Source organism: Hyperolius riggenbachi, chromosome 5 (genome assembly GCF_040937935.1).
Source record: "Hyperolius riggenbachi isolate aHypRig1 chromosome 5, aHypRig1.pri, whole genome shotgun sequence".
Classification (NCBI taxonomy): domain Eukaryota; kingdom Metazoa; phylum Chordata; class Amphibia; order Anura; family Hyperoliidae; genus Hyperolius; species Hyperolius riggenbachi.
This window is the reverse complement of record NC_090650.1, coordinates 238,311,670-238,324,577: the sequence shown is the minus strand read 5'-3', so window position 1 is coordinate 238,324,577 and position 12,908 is coordinate 238,311,670. Positions and strand designations below refer to the sequence as shown.

The window sequence follows — 12,908 nt, the reverse complement described above, 5'->3', positions numbered from 1 at the left end:
AACCTATACTGTTCTGCTGGCCTGCACAGCACACACAGACACAGTCAGGACCTAACTGAGTGAATGAAATCAAACAATTACAACAATAGAACAATAATGTAGTGAAGGTGTTTAGCACTCAAAGCTTTAGGTTTATCACTGTATACAGCACTTGCTAAGCCAACAGCACTGGAGCAAGTCTGTCAGTGAGCAGCCAGCCACACAAGCAAGGACTATCTGTCTCATCATGCCAGCCCTCCTTACTATACAGGGGGGCTGGCCAGGGTTCCCTTCTGTGATTGGGTGCCAGGGCTTAGGCTGGGAGGCCTCTGATTGGCTCAATGAGGTCAGGTGGGGCTGGCCAGGGTTCCCCTCTGTGATTGGTTGCTAGGGCTTCTGCTGGGAGCCCTCTGATTGGCTCAATGACATCATCTCCTTACTTTCAGTACCCGGATCCGGATATCCGTCGGATATTCGCGGGTACCCGGTTATGCGGCCAGATACCCGCAGATAGCTATCCGGATCTGGGCCCAGGTATCCGGAATCCGGATCCGACCCGGATAGCGGAAAAATGGTCGGATACCCGGCTTACCCGGGTACCTGGGATCCGGATGAGCATCCCTGTGAGCATCATTGCCCAAATTAAATCTCCTGTTATTGTTGATAAAGGAAGGTGAGTATCAATAAGTATCAGTGGTTATGGTTAGGCACTAGCTCAAGGCTTTTAGTGCGCTGTCGTATGGTAGAGAGGATCATTTAATGAGAGCACAAGGTAAAAAGGGCATGACACAATTTTATTGGTAATATAATTTATTATAATTTTCACAATACCGGGTTATTAGGTTAGTGTTAGGCATATACAGGGGTGAGGAAAGTGTAAAGAGTAAGTAAGGAGAGTTAGTTTAGCGGCACCAGGTTATCAGGTTAGTGTTATGCATATATAGCGGTGAGGTTGGTTTTGGGAGTAAATAAAGGGGGTCAGTTTAGCAGTGATATATCATTGGGTTATTATTATTATTATTATTATTATTATTATGTGTTTATATAGCACCAACATCTTCCACAGTTTTGTACAGGTCACTTAACTGTCTGTCAGAGGGGCTCACAGTCTAAACCCTACCAAAGTCATATGTTGTCTATGTATGTATCATGCAGCATATGTTTGTAGTCTACAGCCAATTTAGATGGAAGTCAATTAACTTAACTGTATGTGTTTGGGATGTGGGAGGAAACCGGAATGCCCAGAGGAAACCCACACAGACATCTGGAGAACATACAAACTTGTAGAACGTGTAGATAGTGCCCTGGCTGGATTACAGGTTAGTGTTAGTTATTATAGTGTTAGTGCTGTTAATAATGTAAGGCATACTGTATGTAGTGGGTAGATACATTAGGAGTGTGGTGGGAGGGGGGTTTGTGTTAGGAAGGGGGGGTTCATGTGAGAACTAGGTTGCAGAGAGGGACAGTAGTATATCCATATCGTTACCAATATTCTATTAGCATTATCATGTGCCCTTTTTTACTCTGTTCCTTTATTAAATGTACACATGGCAATATAAGTTAGGGGTCAGGAATGCTTGTACATTGGGGGAGGGAGAGTTAGGGTTAGGGATTGACAAATAGATGATTGACAAAGAGATGAGGAGCTCCCCACACAATGAAGGATCATTTCTGATATTCTCTCTGATGGCTCTTTCAGTGCCCAAATTAAGTGGTGGCTCTAGTAAGCTCACCACTAATAAGCACCCTGACCTGCATACCCTTATTTTAACATTGCTGATTCAGTGGCACTAATAACAACAACAAAATGTAATTTCCCTTCAAAGGAATTTTTTTTTCTCACAAAATGAGGGTATAAAACACATAAATATATACTGTACAGTTGCAAAATCACAACTTTCCTTGAGGCAGGGAACACACTTGACTTTCAGTTTTCCGCGCACGTTTTTCTGCATACTTTTTCTGCACACTAAGTGTGTTTCCATGCAGGAAAACGCGCGCTTTTTTTTTTCACAGCAGCTGATGTAATTGATACAGAAAACTGCCAAAATGTGCAGAACCAGGATGCAGAATGTCAGTTTTTTTTCTGCGCGCGAACAACACAGTAAGTGTGCACTAGCACATTGATTAACATGAGTTCTCAGTTTTTCTGTGCAGAAAATGCGCACGAAAACAGTCAAATGTGTTCCCTGCCTCAAGTCCAGAAAATGCCATGCATGAATACATATGCATAGAAGAAGAAACCCATAGCTAAGAAGCAAGAAACCCATAATGATTTACTTTAGTACATATATCATTTAACGCTCAATGCTATTTATGGTGCCCATATATCACATGTTTATCGAGATCCATAATCAATACTGTATATCACTACCCACACATGAAATTCAATAAATTTGCATGTAGCAAAATCTTTATGTTAATTTTATTTAGCCTAGCACAAAAATTAAATTAGAGCTTGCAATATAGATCCATGGGCTTGAAATATAACATGTTACCCACAATACTTTGCAAATAACATTAGCTGCTTCTCTGCACCTTCAGTAGATGAAAACTAGAGGCAGATTGACTATACCTTGATATTCCTTTACTATATTTATAATATGTATACATGTTATCAATACAGAGAATGCATGTAAAAGAAAGGCATATCAGCTATGCTATAGTGATTAGAATATAATTGCAGAGGGATGCATAATACTCATTTGTTATACTTCTGGCTAAGGTTTCATTTTTCCATGTCTGGGGAGGATAGATATAGATTTCTATGTTTGATGGTTAAACAGCAGGCACGTTTTCCTGCTTTTTTGTATTAGCGTGTCAAATAATCAATACTACAGCTGCTAGTATTAACACAGGTCTGGTTTCCATGTATAAAAAAAAAAAAAAAAAAAAGAGAAACAGTGGACTGGGGCCAATTTCTGTTCTGTCAGCTGCTTTGTACTTTTCTTCCACTTGAAGTGTCTCTCCCAAAATTATTCATCACTCTGCTATGGTGCTAAGCAGGGCTACTCTGTATGTGCAGGCAGTCTTTTTTTTATGACAGACAAGCATCAGCCAGAGGGCTCAGTAGGACCACCAAATTCATTTCACTCAGCCAGTGCTGCAATGGAGAATCAGTCTCTGGGGTCAGGGAAAGTGAGTTAATCTACTTTATCTGCTAGCTTTACAGAAAATTGCATATTTAAGCCTCGTGTTATGAAAGCGCTACATCAGTCTCTAATTAATGTGTTCTACACGCTGTCTCCGGCTGTTGTGTGTGCTACTGTATCCCTCGCAGCATCAGCACCAGCATCATCAGTAGCAGCTCCATCAGCTGCACGCAGAGGCAGTAGCACATTGGTTAACACTGTACATAACCTCCTCGCAAATTGCACGGCTTCAGCAGCAACACATCCATTAGTCTGGAAAAGACAGCGTTCCCAAGTGGCTCCAGTGCATTTTCCCCCCAATTCTCCTGTCACCAGCCAATCCTCTGCACGCTTTCCCTGCATGTAGGGAGTGTTCAGCACTAATCAGGTCAATGATCATCCTAAGTCTCAGGGGACCTGACAGGAGCCTATTGCCCTAGTTAGAAGATCGCCCTGTCCGGGGCACAGTGGCTGGAGATTTTCTACTAAGATCAGTGTGCTGCGATACTACTCACAACAACAAGAGAAGCTCTCAGGATTTCAGCTTATCTTGAAGCAGGGAGAGAGAGGGGAGGAAAACTGGACAGCACAACAAGCAGTTTCTCTACCTGCTGGGTGTTGGTTTGGCTGCTCATCTGTTTGGTGCTTGAGCTGCAAGACAGAAAGCATCTCAATTAAGGTAAGTGATCCTTTATCTGGGTGAATGAATCCTTTCCAAGTCTGCTGTATTGAAACTTCTGAGTGAACTGCCATTCTGCACTGCAGCAAATCAGCCTCCTATCTCTGTCAATAAAAAAAGAAAGCTTTTATTTCTGTCCTCACTGTATTCCCTGATAGTATGCTGTCAATTTCTGGAGTGAACTGTTTTCTTTTTTGACCTTTTCATGTTGCTGCTGGTATTCTTAACGGCTGACTGTGTGCTCTGGAACAGGGAACAGAGACTGAGCCTTATAATTTAAAGGCAAAGCTAACCTGACATTGCTGGCTGTAGAAGTGACAGTAGAGACGTTTGCATGAGCCATCTGTACAGTATGCCCGTGGCCACTTTGAAATAAAACTTCGCTTTGCAGTTTAAAGGGTGTCTATTCTTAAAGGGGGCTTGCAAGACTGTAGCTAAAATGACTGCTTCTGTAAATAACAGTGGTTGCAGGAATCCTGGTACATTCTTCTGCTGACAAAGTAAGATATCATGCTAAACCTTGTTATATATCCCTCTCTAGGGTTGAACTCATGAATGATAAAGAGAAAAAGCACTGAAATGTGATTCTAGCCTAGTGGATGTACAGAACATAAAACAAGCCATTAATGTCAGCATTTTGCTCGGTTTCCCTCTCCTTGTTAGAACATCCTTATTTATAGAATAGTTTCCTGTATTAATAGGTCTATAGGACCTAAGGGATGGTGTAGAAGTAGTGAAATATCTGCATATGGCAGATAAGACTTTTCAAATGCTGGATGTGGATGATATGAGTTACAGAGACAACAGCCTGGAAGCTTCCCTATACATCTAAGTGCTTTGATCAATGTTGCATTGAATTACTAAAGTCATAAAATGAATAAATCATTTCAGTGTTATTTCAGACAAAGATATAGTTTTATCTCTATAGCTAACTCTTCATCAAGCTCTGAGGTCATTTAAATATGATAAGTAAAGTGTTAAATCAGACAGCCATGCCAGATTAGTAACCAGGTATTTCATCCTGTCACTCTAAATTTGAAGTTGGCGGATCAAATTCAAGGACTCTTTCGCAAGCCTAAGGTCACCTCTTGAAGTTAACAAGAGTCCATTGTCCACTTGAGATGGAGCACTCATATTTCCTCACTCAAGATGAAAAGTACTTAAGAGGAGTTTTTACTGTATACATATGAACATTTTATGCAAAGTCAGATACTGGGGAAAAAAAATAATACATTCATATACAGCGGAATTGCAATTTGCATAAATTGCCTGCTTGACATTTCCTCTGATAAGCTGAACAATTTTATTTTATAATAAAACACAATATGCTAAGGCTAAAGCGGGATAACAGATTGTGTGGGGACTAGCAATTGACTGGTTATGGTATTGCCTTGTAGTGTTCATTAGAAGTGGTAACATATCTCTAGATGGAGACGTACTAGTTGGTAGTATCACGTTACCAGATAGTACATAATGCAGAAATATTTGAGTGTCTTGCATTATCTTAACGTTCCAGCACTGTTCATTTTTAGCATCGCAGTTTATGGAAGAACTTCATAATGCGAGATAATGGAATGCATTTTCAGTACTCCAAGACCATCTGTATATCAGAGATAAAATATTAGGTAAAACTGAATGCATTAAATTGTGGTATATTGCCTCACTGCTGGCTTTCACTGCTCAACTTATATATAGTCCGTATAATAACGGCAAATTATATCCTGCCATCCTTCTATACAGGCGTGATTTTGATGGATTTGGTAGAATGCAAACTTAAATGCCAGCTGATCAGTACTTTTGTGGCCTAATTTACTGCTGTGATTTGTGTATTATAACTTGCAGAATAAATTGAAGTGGAGTTGCATCTGTGCAACATCTTTTTACAAAAAAAAAAAAAAAAGAAAGAAAGAAAAACGAACAAGTGATTTTTTTTTGTTTGATAAAATATTTTAGATTACATTAAAAACCACATTTTATGTCTTGTCCGAAACATAGGCTTACGTGCCATTTTTTGGATGGTAAATAAAATAAAATATGGTTCTGGTTCATAGTAAATGAGAGTAATCCTGACTAGGATGGAGATAGCTGTGGAATGGATGAAGTATTTTTGTAGTGCAACTGAATAAGGCAATATATTGGTGCTGCTTTGAAGAGAGGCCTGTGCACAGTTCACAGGCAGGTACATATTCAGGCCTCAGATGTGTGTATGAAGAACTGCATGAAAGACTTTTAAGTTGATCACTGTCCTCGGCTATGCAGTACTTCATTACTCATTTTGTTATGTTATAAATAGCAATCAGGGTGATTTACTAAAGAAGCTGTTCAGAGATGCTTCAGATAATCCATTCAGATGAATGGGAATGAAAAATTGTGTTTATGAACATCTGTGTACTTTTCTTTACTTCACTATTTTTTTTTCCTTTTGTATCTTGCCCAATTATATTTTTGTTCTCTCTGGGGAAAAAACTAACCATGTCAATGGCCATATGCATTTTAATCATGTGAATTGTTATTAACTAAATCAGCAACCTGTGTGTATTAAGTTGTTAAAGCAGGCATTGCTGTACCTTTTTTAGCACTGCTCTCTTACGCTATTGCTCTAAGAAATACTGGCATGATGCTAAAAGTGAGAGTAAATAGAGAACAAATAATCATTTGCTACTATTGTAGACCCTATAGGTGCCAGTACACTGTGTGAAAGGCTATGAGATCTCCCGAGTAACCTGTTAGTGAAAAGCTTCTCCTCAACATGCCCCTTAGGGCCCTTTTCCACTCGCAGTGTTTTGCAATCTGATTCTGATTGCTTGTAGATCGAAAAACACTGAGTACTTTACAAACCAATGGAAACTGTGCAGAGATGTTTCCATTAGTGCCCATATTTAGGTATAAGTGCCCAATTTGGGTATTTACCTTAAAAGAGAGAAGCCTTTGTATAATCCAGAGGCTTCCCCATCCTGGTCCTCCTCACAGCTCTGCTTTCCTCTCTAAAAATACATTTGTCAACACTTGTCGATGGCTCATCCATGCTCAATAGCACAGACCTGGTCAGGCTTCCATGTAAAAAGCCAAGCCTGATCAGGTCCGTGCTACTGCGCATGCATGAGCCGCCTGCGCCTGCACAGTAGCATAGCTAAGCCCAAGCGAGTCTGTACTACTGCATAGGTGCAGTGCAGCTGTGCATCAAATATCCCTGCTCACAAACGGTTTGGTGGAGGTAAGTATTTGTTTTTTTTCTCTTCCTTGATTAGCTTGAACGTGGAGCCGCTACACCCCTCCCCCCCCCCCCCCGCCCGCCACAGACACACACACACACCTTCATAAGTGGCATCAGAATCCTGCATGTTTCTGACACAACCTCCCCCAGGGAACCCAACTTTGCCCACCCCTACTCTTCCCCCAACTTTATTGTGGTTCCCGGGGCTTTTTGGCAGCAGAGCAAACTTACATGTATGGCTTTTGTGTTCCCCCATAATTCTTTGTGCTCTCATCTCTATGCTCACAGTAGCATCTTTTTTTTCGTGGCCTGGCGGCATGTTATTATCTAAGATGCAGCCAGGGGGATGAAGATGGGAGCTCACAGACTAATGAGTTTGCTCTGCTGCCTAAAACTCTGCAGGAGATCTGGGAACCACAATTAAGTTGGGTGGAGACCCCGGGGGATTGACAGCCATCTCCGGGGTCCTGGGCAATTACTAATTTCCCCCTAAGAAAGTGCTGTCCCTTTAGTCGTTTTTAAATCACACACCTGCCAAAAGCCTGTGGCCAGTGGAGTCAGACAAGAGTGTAACCATCTGATCTGCATGCTCATTCTGGGCCAGTGACTGTATTCTAGGCAGAGTATCAGCACAGAAGTCAGAAAACTGTCATTGTTTATAAGAAAATGAAGATGCCAACCTTCCTATTCCTCTCACTTCAAGTTCAATTTAACAGCGTGATCAGGCCTGGATTTACCTCACAGGAGCCTATAGGCACAGATGTCCTGGCGCTTTTGCCTCCATGAACCTACAAGCCCCCGCCGAACTACACCACGAGTGTGCTGGCTGGCCCAGCTGTCACTCCTGTCCTTACTTCCCTTGCTTGTCATAGGTAGCTACAGGTATCCCTTAGTGTAAGGTAGCCAGAAGTACCCTCTAAATGTAGTAACTAGAGGTGCCCCCAAGTATTAGGCAGCCAGAGGTACCCTCAATATTATGTAGCTAGAGGTTCCCCTGACTGAAGGGAGATCTCATCAGTGGAATGCAGAGAGCAGGTTGAGCAACCACTCATTTATGCTCTCATCAGGACTCTGCATAGGGAAGGAGGGATGGAGGAGCTCAAGGAGGGGAGTGAGACACCTTTCCATCATCATGCGCCTGTAGGCACGTGCCTACAGTGCCTTATGGTAAAACCGGCCCTGAGTGTGACTAAAACAAAAAAGGGAGTATATCATCCTTTGGTCTGTTTATTGCTCATCCCTTACATAACACGTGGCTCAATTTCTTCAAACTCTGCCAATTAATAATTTGTTCTATTTGACTAAAAACAATAGTTTGATCAGTACAGTGTTATTATCCTTATTATTTTATGTAACTGCAGCATTGGTGTATTACCAGTGACAGCTAATGAGGCTAACCGTGAATGCAATTCTTAACTTTTGTATGTAATTGTGGAGAGTTAGCTGTGTAGCCTGTTTGCTTTTTATTTTGTGAATCAAGAGATCTTTGCTTAGTTTGCCTGCAATGTCCATGTGAAATCATTTTTTTTTTATGTTTATATGCAGAGATGTGTTGGTAAGCTGGCACAAAGGTGCTTGAATCTATGCAAAGTTCTCCACAGCTATAGCCAACTGAACTGATACTATTATGTTTTATATTTGATAAAATAAGGCAGAATAGAAAAAAAAAAAGGTTTGTTCAGTTGAATGTAACTGTTAAGACTTTAACAAATCTGTTCATGTAGGTAGAAAAAACAAAGTCTTGTAAAAGTAATACATTTTAATGGCTAACTGATAAAGTTAAATGATGCAAGCTTTCTGGGATCTAGTCCCCTTCTTCAGGCAAAAGACTTTGTTTTTTCTACCTACATAATTTGTTTGGCTAACACGGTACAAAAACTTTTTTGCTACTACAAATCTGATCATCACTATGGAAAAAAAATGCTCTGACACAGCCAGGAGAAGCAAACATCTCCTATACATAGTAACTTGACTGCTGGGATCACAGTAATCACAAGATCCTTGGCACCTTTGAGGAATCACAAATAATCATTTTTATGTGTAGAGATTGGTGCTGATTAGCTATGGCGGTCTGGTTTGGATTGGTTTGTTACTTTTGGTTGCGACACTCAGAGAGGGAATAGTATTTAACTCCGCCGTCATTTGGCTATCCCTGCACCAAACTGAATGGCGCCACAATAATATGTACTCCTTTTCTTGGGTTCAGCTCTTGAGTTTTCCTTGCTACATGCCCCTCTCCTTCCAACCCCCTCTCCCCTTCCTCATTTCCCTTAAATCACAAAGTGAAACTAAGTGCATAGAATGAATTCAGACCTGAATTGTAATTGTTGCAGCTCCATTCACCCTAATTAAAAAGAGCCAGAGGTGGAAATTGTTGTACAAAAAAAAAAATTCTAACTGATCCGGGGGGCTAGCGGATCAAGAAGCCTCAATTACCACCGCTTTCTGCTTCTCTTGTGGCCAGAATTCCTCTATTTTCTGTTTAAATGAACCCTGGGGTCAAGATGCTGCAGCTTTGTGCTCTGTGTGTCTCAACACAGAGCACAGAGGAGGGAGGTGGGGGAGTGGCAGGGGAGAGCTAGAGCTGGTGAAGGAGTATTAGGAACACCTCCACTGGGCAATTTACAGGAGTGCCTCTCCTGCAAGAGACACCCCTCCCCTCGAGATTGCCTACAAGCTGCATGGCGGCAATTTCGAGGCTGACAGCGGGGCACGGTGGGGCAGAGAACAGTGCATAGGGGACACAGGCATGTACCAGGGTATACATGCCTTTTTGCCCCCCCCCTGCCGCCGCCATCTTGGGTATACATTAAGATGCTACTATTGGCCTCTTGTCACTATCTCTACCCATATGATACCAGTGATTGGTGGCCTTGGTGCCTTTGTCTTCCTATCTGGCCCCTATGCATTCTTAATTTCCCAGAATAAGTATGCATTAGGTGCTCTGATTGCATGTTTGATGCAGGTGTGTGAGTGAAGCAAAGACATTTCCTCACTAGCCACAATTTGCATTTTAAAATTTGACAGCAGCAAGGGGCAACCTGTACATTTCTCTCACTCCAGTTTAATTTAAGAAGAAAAGTACTGAATTAGCTAAAATGGAAACATATATATATATATATATATACAGTAAAAAATAAATACAGTAATTTAATATAAAAGTGATCTTTTCAAAATTCCTACATATTAAACAAAGTTTATATCATATAACAGTTGTATGCAAAGCAAACCCAATTTTGTGACCTTTGTTTTTATAATGGAAGAGTTTTCTTCATTTTCTAACATTGTTATATAGCAAACAAATGAGGGCACTTGTAAATTTAGTCACTCAGAAATAGCCTATAGTAGAATTTTGGTAAAGTTACTGATGTTGGGCAGCACGGTGGCGTAGAGGTTAGCACTCCGGCCTTGCAGGGCTGGGTCCTCAGTTCGAAGGGCACTATCTGCATGGAGCTTGTATGTTTTCCCCATGTCTGTGTGGGTTTCCCCCAGGCACTCCAGTTTCCTCTCACATCCCCAAAACATACAGATACGTTTATTGGCTTCCCCCTAAATTGGCCCCAGACTATGATACATACACTACACGGTACATACATAGACATACTGTATGACTATGGTAGGGCTTAGATTGTGAGCCCCTCTTAAGGGGACAGTTAAGTGACAAGACTATTTATACACTGTACAGCACTGCAGAAGATGTTGGTGCTATATAAATACTAAAGAATAATAATACAATGTTCTACTTTACAGTGCTAATGACAATAGTAAAATATTGATAATAGATACTGATATTTTACTACAGCAAAACATATCCCTATTCTCATACTGAACCCTCCCTTGACCGATGCCTAGTCGTAACCTCTCCCCATGGACACCTAGCTTTAACCACACCCTACACCTAACTTTGCCCCACCACACACACACACACACACACACACACACACACACACACACGGCTTCCCTTAACTGTCCCCCCATGACTAACCTTAACCACCACTCTTAACCACCACCCTCCACTGCTAATCATAACCCCCCATGGCTAACCTTGACCACTCTCCCCCCCCCACACACACATACACGCACACACACACACACAAACACACACACACACACATCTAACCTTAAGCACCCCGCCACCAATCCCCTAAAAAGCCCCCGGTAAAAAACACCAGCTTTAGGATGCCGCCATAGCTGTCCATCTAAATAACAGCTGTAGGGGAAAAATGTGGTCACCTGTGGTGCAGGTGGCTGATGTTTATCAGGCACCCCAGGCACCCAAATATCCCCCAAATATCCATTATCTATATGAGCCCTATGCCGACACCCAAACGTCAACCAAACAGGGGCGCCAAATTTCCTGCACCTCTGCTAATTCCCTCTCTATTGAAAACTTAATAGTACAAATTTACAATGCATGCATAACATAGATTTACATACATTAAGTACAACCGTAGCTTAGTATAAAGCTTAATAAACAAGGTCTTATTCCCTCTCTTTTGATGCTGTCTACTCTGGTGAGCATTTAGGCAAAGACAGCTGTTTGTTCAGTGCTGTCTAGGTGTAAAGCCGAGAAAAGGAGGGGATTGCACACACCAGAATGGACAGAAAGGGTGAGTAGGGAGTTAGCAGAATGACTGGCAGAGCTGCAGATCTTCCTCTGCACCACTGAGGGATGGTGTGTGTCCTTGCCAGCCCTGCACTTCACTCTCTAGCCAAAGCCCCACCCAGCTGCAGTCAGGGACGGATCTAGGGGGGGGGGGGGGGGGCGGGCAGGTCTCTTGCCCCAGGCGCAGTTTGTTGAATTCTTAAAAAGGCATCAAAACTGGATAGGGAAAGGCAGTTTAGGTGCCAAAACCTGACCTTTAGGCGCCAAAGCTGGATGAGGAATGGCAGTTTGGGCAGTTTAGGCACCAAAACCTGACCTTGCCCCAGGCGCAATTTGGTCTAGATCCGTCCCTGGCTGCAGTGTTCTCCTCCTCTCCTCCATGCGTGGTAGCCTGGGGTGATGCAAAAGCATAAAACTACCCCAGTCTTCTTCCTGACCCCTACAGTCATCTTAGCCAGCCACCTCTGCCTGCATACCTGTCTCACAATTTACACTGTTTGCTGTGTAGCCTAAATGCTATTGTGTGCCACTGTCACTCTGTGTTATATAGTCATAGCCACATTGACTGCTCTGCAGTGCTTCTATCTACCAGTCAGAAGTGTGAGAAGCAGTAGGAGCAGGAGGCAAGCCAGCTCTAGATGCCATGTGGCCATTACTGTACAGCACAAACAAACAGAGCAGCATCATTTAAGCTACAAAGCGTGTGGAGAGGGTGAGTCTGTGACTGACTAGTTGTTTATGTTGTCTTTCAGTGTCTTTGTTGTAATTGCCCCTCTCTGCCTTAGGCATGAATAGCTTGTGTGGGGGTGTCTGGCCATTTCCTTCTGTGTGTGCTGGGGATGAGGGACTAGCCCTAGGGTGCCGCACTTGCCTCTTTTTTGAAGGCTCATGGTTTCTTGCTCCATCTGTCACTTATACAAAGCAATAATATTACAATAACATTTGTAAAGCGCTTTTCTATCATAGGACTCAAAGATATGTCTCAGATCAATACATGGTTGCAGGCTGAACTGTGTTACAGAGGAAATAGGTGTTCGTAAATGCCAGACTAAACAGGTAGCTTTTCAGTTTGGACTGAAACCAGGCCCGTTTCTAGGGGCCTTGCAGCCTTGTGGCAGCCCTGAGCGCAGACAGCCAAAGGGCACTGAGAACTCTCCCTCTCCCCAGGGGACTGCAGAGTAATTAGCTCAGGGAAGCACTGTATACAGCTACACTGACTGGCCAGGGGGGAAGGGGGGCAATCTCCCCCCAGGCTGCCTTTCATTCAGTGATTTAGGGCAGGTCTGGTGTCTGGTGTAT

The 12,908-nt window shown here is 42.5% G+C and overlaps 1 protein-coding gene and 1 long non-coding RNA gene across 4 annotated transcripts in view; one reads left to right on the top strand and one right to left on the bottom strand.

Annotated features, from left to right (window-relative positions):
- The window catches only part of LOC137518631 (uncharacterized), an 85,671-nt gene that overhangs the window by 35,320 nt on the left and 37,443 nt on the right, over positions 1-12,908 (bottom strand). The gene's annotated exons all lie outside the window — the stretch shown is intronic.
- Positions 3,335-12,908, top strand: part of CDH12 (cadherin 12) — a 1,227,746-nt gene continuing 1,218,172 nt past the window's right edge. For all 3 annotated transcript variants that reach the window (XM_068236731.1, XM_068236730.1, XM_068236729.1), the window contains exon 1: positions 3,335-3,789. The gene's annotated coding sequence lies outside the window, so the exon portion shown is untranslated. The remainder of the gene's footprint in view (positions 3,790-12,908) is intronic.